The following is a 14,682-nucleotide window of genomic DNA, read 5'->3' as shown; positions in this document are numbered from 1 at the left end:
ATTCAATCTCCATAGTTATCCATCTGGATGTAGATGGCATTTTCTATCTCAAGTCTATCAAAATTGCTTTGCTTCATCTCATTGTTGAGAAGAGTTCAGTCCATCACAGTTGATCATCACATAATCTTGTTTTTGTGAAAGCTATTCTTACTTCACTCAGCATCAATTCATGTAAGTCTTTCTAGGCTTTTCTGAAATCAGGCTACTCATCATTTCTTATAAGACAATATTCCATTACCTTCATATACTTTAACTAATTCAATCATTCCTTAATTGCTGGTTATCAACTTAATTTCAAATTCCTTGACATTACAAAAAAGCTGCTGCAAACATTTTTGCAATGTGGATTCTTTTCCCTTTTTTATTATTTCTTTGTGATACAGATCCAGTAGTGACACTGCTAGATCAAAGATTATTCAGAGTTTGATAGCCCTTTGGCTATAGTTTTGAATTGCTTTCCAAAATAGTTGAATCATTTCACAGCTGTACCAAAATGAATTAGTGATATTTTAATCTTGAACTTAAGTTGGCTTCAGGCCTCTCATCTCTCTCTGTCCTATAACTAGTAATGTAGTTAAGACTGGGTTCAATAATAGGAAAGGTGGACCATTACTGAGAAAGGTTAAGCCCTCACACTAGTGGTAAAGGAACAAATTCATTGAAATGTTTTATACTCTGGCTTATATTTAGGATTTACTGCAAAAGGGGAGAAAAAGTAAGGAGGGCTGAATACACAATTCCCTGAAATATGTGTGTATGGGGGGGGTGTATGTGTGTTTACATATATACATTCATACATACACACATATTTTCTGGGATAAATTTAATAGACAACTAGAGTGCTTTATGTCTGTATTTTTCAATGACTTAAAATGTTTTGTATCTTTTCATGGTTTTTCTAATTTATTAATTTTGTGTGCTGAGTAAATCATATATGAAACAGCTAGATGGTTGTTGTTTTTGTTATTTCTTGTTCATATTTTGTTCTCAAAGAGAAACAATGACATTATAAGGGCAAAATCTTGACTTGCACATAAATTATATTTAAGTGCGGCAAAGTTGATTGAGGACATCAACTTCACTCTCTCTATGAGAGTCATGAAAATTCAGGGACATGACAAAAGTCAAAATCACCAGCATTCACCTAGAATTAAGTGGGTTTGACAGATAAATGATTCCTATATACAAAAGGCATGCTAAACACAAACACTAACAAGTATGTATTTTATAACATTAAACTTAAAAGAAGATTCAGTGATTTAATTTGTAACTCCTATAATAATTATGCTACAATAAAAAAAAAAAACTTATTATAGGATAATGCAATTTGAAGGGTTTCTAATTGGTACTACCTAAACAAATTTCATTGTGTCTTCTTGTAACATAACCATTCTTAAACTAATCATCTTGTCAATTCTTATCGTCTCCAAGGATGCTAGAAGAATTAAGAGGAATTCCTTCCCTATTTCAATTTAGTTCTAACTCCAAACTTTCTAACCTCTTGAATTCAAATGATACCTTCTATTTTTGAACCTCAAGCATCTCTCAAAGCAACTACTACTGAGTGACCTAACACCTGGAAACAAGAAAGACAAAAGGATAGTTCATGTGCAAGTTCAGAATTCAAGTTTCAACTACCATGTTTTGGTAGCCTCAGGAGAGCTAGAAGTAAGATTTAGAATCCCCTCTGCCAAACCTTTCTCATTCTAATTTCTAAAGAGCATTAAATAGCTATCCAAAGATTCAGATCACCAAAGATTATGGAAAGCAAAAAGGATTTGAGGGGGAAAAGCTATTTACCTTTTCAAGAACCTTTTTATAAAGTATACTTTTTAAGTATAATTGAATTATAAACTATATAATATATGTATATATGTATGTATATATATGTATGTATATGTATGTATGTATATGTATGTATATATGTATGTATATGTGTGTGTGTATATATATATATATAATTATATCCTATAAGGATAATCAGAGTGAAAGGATGAATCACAAGTGGCTAGAAATAGGCCTCAAAAAGTTCCCATGTAGTCATCCAGAACAGAAATGGGAGTTCTAAACAAGTTCTGTCTGATGGCCCTCACTACTTATGAGTATAGGTATAGTTGGCAATTGACCTCTTATATAGAGTTTTACCCAATACGGAAATCTTCAGAGAAAGAAGGTGGTTAACATAGTCCCCTCCAGCTTTCATGAGGGACCAGGAAAATTTTCTTAAAAACCCTTTTCCCTGATGTGACTAAATATATTGTTCAAACAGGAGAGCATGGACATAAATAGGAAGATTTTTTTCAGTAATTCCCTGAAATATGTGTGTATGGGGGGGTGTATGTGTGTTTACATATATACATTCATACATACACACATATTTTCTGGGATAAATTTAATAGACAACTAGAGTGCTTTATGTCTGTATTTTTCAATGACTTAAAAATGTTTTGTATCTTTTCATGGTTTTTCTACTTTATTAATTTTGTGTGCTGAGTAAAATAAAGCACATATACAGGTACATATAATTTTTGAAATTTTAAAGCAATGTTTCTATGTTTTTTATTAATCATTGTTTTAGGAATTACATATGATTAAATCAAATATAAGTGACAAAATAATATACAAGGTACTGATGAACATTTAACAGAATATGAAAATATATGAAAAGTCTACATGAGATAAAAGTACATAAAGAAAATAAGGTTATTATTGGGAAGTTCTATGAGGACATTCTATAAAAGAATGGATCAAAATATTTATCCTATATACTATAACATATTTAATATGTATAGGAAAGCCTGACATCTAGGGGAGGGGGGTGGAGGAAAGGAGGGGAAAATTCGGAACAGAAGGGAGTACAAGGGATAATGTTGTAAAAAATTACCTATTCATATGTACTGTTACAATTATAAAAATTGTTACAATTATAAAATTAATAAATTTAAAAAATAAAAATAAAAAAATAAAATAAAAATAAAATTACGAAGAGAAGAAAACATCATGCAAAATTGCTCAAGTACACAGTTGCTGTAAAGCTATCCAGTAAGTCAACCTATGGTGTCTACTTAAAAAAAAAAAAAAAAAAAAAAAATATATATATATATATATATATCCTAAAGATATTGAGCTAATAAACAAAAACAGAGAAAGCCAGAGAAGAATGATCAAGAGCAATTGACATACTAAAAAAAACAAAAAAAAAAAAAAAAAAACCTACACACATGAACAATTTCAAAAGCCCCTTTGATTGAATAAAATTTTGAACAATCAATGCCTTTTTGTCATTGCATCTAACCTAGAAGATAGGGAACTCATTATCTATTACCAATTTACACATCTATTATACATATGCTGCTATTAAAGCCATATAATTCTCTTCACTGTTGCATACTTTATATTGTTTTTCACATCTTTCATGGTAATCAAATTGAATTAAAATTGCTTCTATAAAGTAACTATTAAATTACTTTACATATCTGTGACAAGCCTAAACAATAATCCCTTTCTTGAGTTAACACTCTGTTGTGACCACTTTGCCACCAGTTTGCAAGGTTCTTGCAAACAAAACTGGATCTCACCCCCATGCACAAACACATACACTTTTTTTCTTTAATTTTCAGAATATAACTAAGTGCCTCACATATATTAAATTATTTTTCTACACACTTTTCACTTATTTGTTCCTTTATTTATTATGGAAACTATTATGGAAACTTTATAATCAACAAATATCTGAAAATCAGAAATATTTTCCATTAGTGATTTATTTAACACCTTTTATTCTCATCCTCTCCTCAGTAATGAGAAAGCAAATTCTATTGTTTATCTTTTTCTTTAACTCCATATTAATCAAATTTGCATGTGTAGCCAATTCTCCTCAACTACCACCTGCATTCATGGGAAATTTGCAAGAAGGAAAATATACCTTCTCTAATCAGAATTCTAAGGGTAACTATGGAGGGTTAGAGTTTCTAGCTATATAATTCCTTAGTGTTAGTCAACAAATATTTATAAAGCATTTTCTATGTGTCAAGCACTCTGCTAAGTTCCCAGTAATGTGTTTCCTCTCATCAATCAACCAAATAATATCAATTAGCTTTAAGTCAAAGGCTTTACTGAGAAAATATATCATTAACAGTTGCTATTAAATAATTCACTAAAGTAAAGGCTACTGTCACCTTGCACACACTGGGTTCATAGGGGAAGTACCTTCAAATGTAAAGTATATTTGAATATTGCATCAAATTGAAAAAGCAAATATGGCCAAGTGGCACTGAAACACTGAAATCATTTGTCTCTTCATGGTATTTTCAGAAAGGTATAGGTGAACTAGGTATAGGTTTCTGCTAGACCTTGGCAACCAGTGTGTTCATTTAATCCATATTCAGGATTTCTTTCCATAAAAAGTGGTTTTGATTCCTAAAGTTGTTACTATCTATAATCAAATACTCTTATAAGAGTTTATTACTGTTCCAGTGACCAAATCTAACATCTGCAGTTGCCAGTGAGTCTTCTGATAGAACCTCAGGAATATTCATTCATTTAAAATAAAGGTAAATAAAGCAGCTGCACATCACCTGATCCAGTGCCTCACAATCACATTAATCCACCATCAGGAAAGGGGTGAAGGCTGAGAAATCAAGATATGTTTTGTATATGCAAACTGATTTCTAGTTCAGCTAATCCAATTTACTAATATTTCTTGGCTAGATTTGGTGCCCAGACACGGTCCTGATTCCAGTGGAAAAGCCTCCCATCCATGTAACGAGCTGTCGTCTCTAGAAGCTGCTGGTTCGCTCTCTGGGAAGAGATCTGCTGTGTCTACTCAAATCTTTCAGACAGATTCTTCTTCCTGTAGTGAACCGTTGTCTCCAGGCAGTTGCTGTTAACTCTTGTCCTTAGAAGTGACTTCCCTTCCTGCAGAGAGCCCCGTCAAGCCAGATGTAATGCAAAGTCTTCTCCTTGAATCTCCTCCAGCTCTTATCCTTCTCCATGTAGACTCACTTTCCAGGCCCACTGTTGCTTTTTATCCTCCTAGAGAATGGGCGTGGGATAATGCAAGGGCTTCTGGGAAGAACCACTTCAGCCAATGAGCTTGCTCCTTCTATCAAGTCATCCTGAGTTCTCACCTTGTAATTGTCCAGACAACCTGAATTCTCACCTTGTCACTGTCCAGACAACCTGAGTTCTCACCTAGTAATCCTAACACATCCAGATCTCAGTCTCTCTGACCCAGAACCGTGAGTAACGAGGAAACTTTGTTAAAGATTAAGTGAGCGTGCTAATAGATAAATAGGGAACTTAACTTGTTAAGGGCTAAACCAGGAATCTCTTATAGCTGAAATGGGGCAGATGTTAGCTATATTCAATCCCTGGACCTCAGCCGACTCAACCCCAGCCCCAGAAGCAACCTCAGCTCCACCCCCATTCAGGAGTGGTACTATAGAGAGTATAATCAAGATAATTGAGGAGCAGAGTTTACTTGTAACCTGGGTACAGATTGCTAAACTCTTGGCTGCATTAAGACGCACATCCCCTTGGTTCTTAGAGGAAGAAAAGATAGATGTAGATAAATGGAAGCTAGTGGGATATGAAATGAAAGAATTTCATGCAAAAAATGGGCCTCGTTCCATTTCTGCAGAGGTATTTTATATCTACAACATAGTTCAATTAGCCTTAAACTATTAAGCAAGTTGTAGGAGAAGGAAAAGTTTTAAAAATGAACAGATGGAAACTATGGGAACTCTTCAGCCTGGACTTCCATCTCCTACTCAGTTGCCAAGAGAATGGCCTCTATGGGTTATAGACATTAAGGATTGTTTCTATTCTATCCCTCTAGATAAGGAGGATATGAAAAGATTTGCTTTTTCAGTGCCTAGTGTTAATTTGGTCGAGCCTTCTAAAAGATATGAATGGACAGTTTTGCCACAGGGAATGAAAAACAGCCCTACTATGTGCCAAATGTATGTTGCTGCTGCTCTTGCTCCAGTAAGAAAAGCCTTTCCAAAAGTAATATTGTTACATGGATGATATTTTGGATGTGCACCTGAGGAACAAATGTTAGAAGCATGTCTACAAAAGACCATGGAAACATTAAAGTACTACAAACTGCATATAGCTACAGAAAAAATTCAAAGACATGCTCCTTTTCAATATTTAGGATATGAAGTATATCCTAAGACACTCACAGTACAAAAGCTTTCTTTAAGAACAGAGAAGTTGAACACCTTAAATGACTTTCAAAAATTAATAGGAGATTGGGGGCAGCTAGGTGGCGCAGTGGATAGAGCACCAGCCTTGAATTCAGGAGGACAGGAGTTCAAATCTGGTCTCAGACACTTAACACTGCCTAGCTGTGTGACCCTGGGCAAGTCACTTAACCCCAGCCTCAAAAAAAAAAAAAAAAAAAAAAAAAAAAAAAAAAAAAAATTAATAGGAGATATCCAATGGATGCGTCCAGTGTTAGGCTTAACTACCAATCAACTACAACCTCTATACGACATTTTAAGGGGAGACAGTGCATTAAATTCACCACGCCAGCTTACAAAAGAAGCACAAAAGGCTTTGAGAGAAGTTGAACTGGCTTTATCCAATGTGGTTGAAAGAGTCACTCAAAAACCCTTGGAAATATCAGTTTTTGCTACAAAAGAGGCACCCACAGCAGTCCTTAATCAAGGAGACAGAGTGATTGAGTGGGTGAACCTCCCAGCACAACCAGAACAAAGCCTTACACCTTACCCAGTGCTTGTGGCTAGGATTTTATTAAAGGCTATTAAGAGAGTAACACAATTATCTGGAATAAGTCCTGAAAAAATATACACATTCTATACTAACACACAAATTAATGTATGCTGTGAGACCATCCCAGAATGGCAAATTTTATTGGCCACTGCTCCAAATTTTGCACATGGATCTCCATTAAAGATTACCCGGCTACTACATAATTGGCGATGGATTTTTGAAGAAAAGGTTTCTAAGGTTCCTCTTAAAGGACCAACAATCTTTACAGAAGCCTCCAAAGAAAATATTTGTGCTGTATACTCTCATGATTTAACCATAAAGAGAGTAGTCAGGACTCCTTTTCAATCCACTCAACAGAATGAATTATTTGCTATCATGCTAGCTCTTACTTATTACCCAGGAGACGTAAATATAATTACTGATTCAGCCTATTCAGTAGGTGTAGTATAAAGAATCGCCACAGCCCAAATAAAATTTGCAGCTTCCAATATTTATCAGCTCTTTAAGGAACTTCAAGAGCAAGTGAGAAAACATCCAGGCAAGATTTATATCTTGCATGTCCACTCACATAGTGGACTTCCAGGTCCTATTTTTGATGGAAATTCAAAGGCAGGTAGCCTTTTAACCATGTTAGCCAGCAGTCCTTTATTTCAGGAAGCACAAGAATCTCATTCTAAATATCAGGCTGCGCGAGCTTTACGTTTACAATTTGGAATCACAAGAGAGGAAGCTAGGAGCATAGTAAAAAGCTGTACAGCTTGTCTTCCTTTTCACGCTCCTACACTCCCTCCAGGGAAGAATCCTCGTGGTTTGAGGCCCAATGAAATCTGGCAAATGGATGTGACCCATTATAAATCTTTTGGTCGTCTATCTTTTATTCATGTTGTGGTAGACACCTTTTCAGGATTCACATTTGCAGTGCCAGCAGCAAAAGAGACAGCCCGAGTGGTCACTGAATTCCTTATACAAGCATTTGCAATTATGGGTGTGCCACAAGCAATAAAAACAGACAATGGACCTGCATATACGTCCAAACATTTTACACACTTTTGTGCACGGTATAAGATTTTACATACCACGGGCATACCCTTTAATCCTCAAGGGCAGGCAATAATAGAGAGGAGAAACAGAGATATTAAGACACTCCTCCAAAAACAAAAGAAAGGGGGAGCCACAGGTAGCCCTAGGGAACTTCTAAATTTAGTTCTCTATACCATTAATTTTCTAATTTTTGACCAAGATGCACTGGCTCCGGCAGACAGGTTTTATAACCCACCAGAAGGGCAGTGTCCAGTGCGAGCAGCTCCACTGTCCTTAGATAATCGCCAGGTGATGTGGAGAGATCCAGAAAGTGGTGAATGGAAGGGACCAGATAGGTTAACTGCCTGGGGGAGAGGGTTTGCTTGTATTTCTTCAGCAGGAGAAGGAATCAAATGGGTGCCAACGAGTCATATTCGCCTTGTCCATCAGAGAGAGACAGAAAAAGAGAAAGACCTCAAAATAAAGGAGAAGATCTAAGAAACATTTTACACCTAAAGAGCATGGCTAATAAAAAGACTGTTAAAGAACTTTAAAACCAGCAGGAATTATTGGACTACCTCACACAAGATGAGACTAATGGACAATGGACTTATGGACATTTATAAATTTTCAATTTATGATTATTTGATTATGTTATATACTTCTAGCATGTGTTATGTTACTATGTTACTATGTGCTTATGTAATTTATGTAATTATCTGTAATACTTCCCATATTGATGGATTTATGTTTCAAGGTCATGACTGTCCTATGTTCTAAATCAAAAGAAAGGGGGAGATGTTAGGATTACTAGGTGAGAACTCAGGTTGTCTGGACAGTGACAAGGTGAGAATTCAGGTTGTCTGGACAATTACAAGGTGAGAACTCAGGTTGACTTGATAGAAGGAGCAAGCTCATTGGCTGAAGTGGTTCTTCCCAGAAGCCCTTGCATTATCTCACGCCCATTCTCTGGGAGGATAAAAGAGGACAGCACTCCAGGAAGAGGAGAAGACTCTGCACTACGTCTGGCTTGACGCAGCTCTCTGCAGGAAGTGAAGTCGGCTCTCTGCAGGAAGGGAAGTCACTTCTCTGGACAAGAGTTAACAGCAACTGCCTGGAGACAACGGTTCACTACAGGAAGAATCTGTCTGAAAGATTTGAGTAGACACAGCAGATCTCTTCCCAGAGAGCGATCCAGCAGCTTCTGGAGACGACAGCTCACTACATTTGGCGTCCATACGTGGGGCAAGGACTTTTGCTTATCCTGAGAAGAGGAGCTAGACCAGACCTTCGCACAAATACATAATTTTTCATCTAAGCACAGAATAAAATCTTGTCTTCACATAGGTTGCAATAAAAAGTGGAAATATTTGTGTATGATATAGATAGCCAATCAGGAAGAACATATCTAAGAATATTCTAAGGACTAGACATTCATTTCTCCATTAAAAGTGTAATAATATTCCTCTTCTCTTCCTGAAATAAAAGTGCACAAAATAGACCACTGGAAGAACACAGGTCACAAAAATGTCTGGTGGAAACAGGAGAAACAGATTTAATTTTGCATTTAAGCAGTTTATGTAATCAATGATTTCTTGAGTCTTGTTGAATGGGACAAGTAGAAAATTATCTGACATTCGTAATCATATCAATTGTATTGAAAATGATAAATGTGGGGGCAGAAAAATACATATGATTACATTTTAACAATAAGTATTTATGATGCCTCTTACCCACAGTACTAGGTGCTATGAGGTACCACTACAAAACTGGTAAGTCATTTTTGGTTTCAATACCATGTGATTTTTTTCAAAGTATTTATAGGAATAAGTTATTAACTTTTTAAAAATCCTATACAAAAGTTACCAAAGAAACAAAAGCTGTCCTCTGGGATTTTAGACTTGAATTGCAGGTATAAACAGAAAAAATATACAAACCACAACAGTGAATTTGTTAATCTTTGTTTATGTAAGAAGACTGACACCTTTTTTTGTTGTTGTTGTTGTTCTTACATATTATCTACTTGAACATTTTTTCATGCTTCTGTGACAATATAAAAAAGAAACTAGGGGTGGAAAAAGGGATTGTATTGGAAGAAGAGGGAAAGGTAGGTAAAATGGAGTATGTTACATCACATGAAGAGGCAAAAAAAAAAAAAAAAAAAGTACTATTACAGTTGAGGGAAAAAGGGAGGGTAAATTAACATTGTGTAAACCTAATCTCATCAGTTTAGGCTCAAAGAGAATGTCAGATGTATTAAATTTAATATAGAAACTGGTCACATCCTATACGGAAGTAGGAGGAAAAAGGGGAAAGAAAAGGGGGTGATAATAGAAAGAAAAGCAGAAAAGTAGAAAAAGAAAGGGATAAGAAAGGGGAGAGGGGCTGATGGTAAGAAGCAAAACAACGGGGAGGAGGAAAAGGGGAAAAGGACAGAGAAAAGTATAACTTCAGGAAAAATAAGATGGAAGGAAATAGAGAGTTTGTAATTTTAGCATTCACATTTAATGAATATAAATCAGATGAACTCTCCCATAACCAGAAGTGGAAAGCAGACTGGATTAAAAGAGAATATTCTACAATATATTATTTACAAGAAACACATTTAAAGCAGACAGATTATATAGAGTAAAGGTAAAAGGCTGTAGCAGAATTTAATATGCTTCAGTTTAAGGACAAAAAAAATAAAAAAATAAAAAAAGACAGAGGTAATGATCATGATCTCAGATAAAGCAATACCAAAAATAGATGTAATTAAATGAGATAAGAAAAGAAAGTACATTTTGCTAAAGGATACCATAAACAATGAAGTAATATCAACACTAAACATATTTGCAATCTTAGCCTGAACTTTAAGGTGTACTTAAATCTAGGTCAGCATGGTGCTTATAGTTAAGTTCCTATTCAATATGAAATAATGGTTTTCTATGGTGATGTAATGGTTGCACTTGCTCAGTGTGCTATAGTGATGTAATCATACTAAGGTATTTAAGAGACTCTCAGACACAGAAGGCTCTCTCAGCCACAGACACAGAGAAGACTTCAGGATCCAGACTTCAAATGCCCGACTCCATCTTTGAGCAGCCACATGGCCGTCCTGTCCCCTTCACTCCTCCATTGAGACCAAGGACTCAGGATGATCTGAAGGTCTGCCAGAGAGCTAGTCCATACATTACAATGCACCAAGTGATATAGCATCCTGATTCCTAAGGAGAAGTTGAGAGCTGCAAGAAGAAAAAAACAACAAAACTGTATTAGTGAGGGATTGCATCATTGCTCTAACAGAACCAAATTAATCAAACCATAAAATATATAAGAAACAAGTTACAGACATAAATATAACTTCAGAAAAGTTAGATATGATTGACCTTTGAAGAAAATTGAATGGAGACAAAAAGGAATATAGTTGTTTCTCAGCATACATGGAACCTACATAAAAATGGATTATATATTAGGGCATAAAATCCTCAAAATCAAATGCAGAAAGTAAGAAATAATAAGTGCACCTTTTTGAGGTCATGATGCAATAAAAAAAAAATTACATGTAATAAAGGACCAGAGAAAAGTAAACCAAAAATTAATTGGAAATTAAATAATCAAATATTAAAGAACAAGTGGGTGAAACAACAAATCATAGACACAATAGAGAATTTCACCCAAGAAAATGCCAAAAGTAAGACAACATAGTAAAATTTATGGCATGCAACTAAAAAAACTAGAAAAAGAACACATTTAAAACCCCAATTAAAAACTGAATTTCAAATTCAGAAAAGGGAGTCAGAGATTAATACAATTAGAAGTAAGAAAACTATTGAAATAATAAAACTGTGTTTATTTAAAATAAACAAACAATGAAATAAATATTTAATTTAATTTTAAAAAGGGAAGAAAAAATGAAATTGTTAGTATTAAAAAGTAAAAGAGTGAAGTTTCCATCAATGAAAAGGAAATTAGAGCAATAATTAAGAGTGCTCAAATGTATGCCAATAAATTTAATAATCCAAGTAAAATTGATGAATACTTACAAAAGTATAGATTGTGCAGATTAATAAAAGAACTAAATTACTTAAATCCTCCCATTTTAGGAAAATAAATTGAGCAAGCTGTTAATGCATTCCCCAAGAAAAAATCTCAAGGACTGTATTTATTTATAAGTTAATTCTACCAAACCTTTAAAGAACAATTAATTAAAATACTATGCAAAATATTTGGGAAATAGGGAAAGAAGTCTTAACACATTTATGACACAGAAATGGTGATGTAACCTAACCCAGGTAAGGTCAAAACAAAAAAAATAAAATTTGGAACAACTTTTCTAATGAAAATTGAAACAAAAATGTAAAATAAAATATTAGCAAAGATATTACAATAAGTATTACCAGGAAATTGCACCAGAACCAAGTTGGATTTACACCAGGAATATGGGACTGGTTCAATATTAGGAAAATCATCAACATAATTGACTATATCAATAACCAAACTAATAAAAATCAACATTATCTCAATACATGCAGAAAAAAGCATTTGACAAAATCCAGCACCCATTTACATTAAAAACATTAGGGAATATAGGAATAAATGGAATTTTCTTTACAGTGATCAATAGCATGTCTTTAAAACCATCAGCAAGCATCATATATAATGAGGGATAAATTAGAACCATTCCTAGTAAAATCAGGGGTGCAACAAAGTTGCCCACTCTTACCATTACTATTCAAAATTGTATTCAAAATGTTTTTATTAAACTCACCAGGAAATATACCAGAAGCACTTCAAAATTACTATAAAAGAAAAACATTTAAAAAACCTGAAATTTCCATAAAAGTTCCCCAGAATACATATGCATAAGATCTATCTACTTCTTTTGATAAAGTCAGATCATATTCTGGAGTGTCCAGGCCTGGTAAATTTAATCTCTTTAAAGAACAGAGGCACCATAATAGTGTATGATTTCTCTTGCATAATATACAATATCTGGCTATCTCCACTAAACCTCAAGGTTAATGTAGATGTACCTTACTGAGAGAAAGTTCATTTTGAAATAAGGAGTTCTTCCCTGATAAGAAACAGAAAGTCTCTTTTGTCCAATCACATGATTCTTAATAAGCCCCATTTTCCTGTACTTGCAAGAATTGAATGAGAAGGGGCCATGTACTTCTACTCATTTTCCTTTAATTATTAGATGGTAGAATCTATGAAGTATTAGTTATTGATTATGATATCAACACATTTCTACATGCACTCTTTTTTATTATATATTTTTATAATATTATCCCTTGTATTCATTTTTCCAAATTATCCCTCCCCTCCCTCTACTCCCTCCCCCCGATGACAGGCAATCCCATACATTTTACATGTGTTACAGTATAACCTAGATACAATACATGTGTGTAAATACCATTTTCTTGTTGCACAATAAGCATTAGATTCCGAAGGTACATGTAACCTGGGCAGACAGATATTAGTGCTAACAATTTACATTCACTTCCCAGTGTTTCTTCTTTGGGTGTCTTCTTTTGGGTGTCTGTCCATCATTGATCAACTGGAAGATACACTCTTAATATTATGTTTCAAGTAAGTCATCCTTGTTGATAAATGTGCAAAGCCTTCATATACATTTTATATTATCCTTGGATTTTTTCCATGAAACCATGATATTATATGAGTCATAAACACGGAGTATAACTGGAAGAATATTTACCTTAATAAGCTAGGCTTTGGCAATAGGGAACAGCTTAGAATCATTAAATATACTTGGGAATTTTCCAAAGGGATCCAATCTGGTATGCTCCAACTATTTACTGGCTGTATACCAATCTCTATCTTCATTCTTTGTTTACTATATATGTAGAATATAAAAAAATTTGGTAACAAGAACAATTTTTTAAATATCTATAAGCCTAGAAACCAAGAAACCTATGAAAACAAAGGAAGTTAATAATAAAGACTTGGTTATCAAATTGAATATACTTCCTAATGTATTATGTTAGTGGTCTAGTCATGGAATTGAATATCAAGACCCAGGTAATATGTATTCTTCATCTACTTCATATGCTTTCATGAATTTTTAGGCCAAACTCTCTTTGGAATATCTATGAATAACAATAGACAAACGCTCAAACTTTCTGGGTCTTAAAGAAATAGCTTTAAACAGAAATAGTAATTAGATATGTACAAAAACCAAAACCAAAAAAAAAAATTGCTAAAAGATTATATATATACATAACCTTTTGACATGTGCATTGGACTATGGTTATTATTGTTTAAATAGCTATTGGTATTTTCTTCAATAATTCAAGTAGTAATAAATAATAACAGTTTCTCCAACTATAAAATAGTCTTTAATCCTTTCTTTTGTTCATTTCTATAAAAGGTGTGGGTTATTGTCTGAGGAGCTCTGGGAACATGAAATCAAGGAGTTCATGAATTCAGGTATGTTGTTTCAGCCAGCCAGTAATGACTTGAGAAGCAAGAGTTATGGTAATTGCAATCCAAATAAACCAGAAGAAATGAAAGTTCTATGTATTTGTTCTTGCAAATATTTCTTTGTAAAAACTATCAAACGAAGAGTAATAGAATAGAACTCTGGTACTAGTCACTGCAATCTAAAAAATGGTGAGAGGTCAGAAGCAAAAGAAGGGAAAAGAGACAATGTCAAATTCTCAGTTTTTGAGAATATGGTGAAAGATGAAAAGATGTAATATAATAAATATAACTCAGAATGCAATAAAAGCAAGAAATATTTATATATTATCTCATTTACAAACACAAATATGCTCCTGTGATTTAGATAGGTAGTTGAGAGTTAAAATGAGAGAAAAAAAAAGTGAAAGGAAGGGGATAACAGAAGAAAAGAAAGAAGGAAGGAGGGAGGGAAGGGAGGAAAGAGAGGAAGGAAGGAAGGAAGGAAGGAAGGAAGGA

The sequence above is a fragment of the Sminthopsis crassicaudata genome, chromosome 4 (assembly GCF_048593235.1).
Source record: "Sminthopsis crassicaudata isolate SCR6 chromosome 4, ASM4859323v1, whole genome shotgun sequence".
NCBI lineage: Eukaryota > Metazoa > Chordata > Mammalia > Dasyuromorphia > Dasyuridae > Sminthopsis > Sminthopsis crassicaudata.
This window is presented reverse-complemented; position numbering follows the sequence as displayed.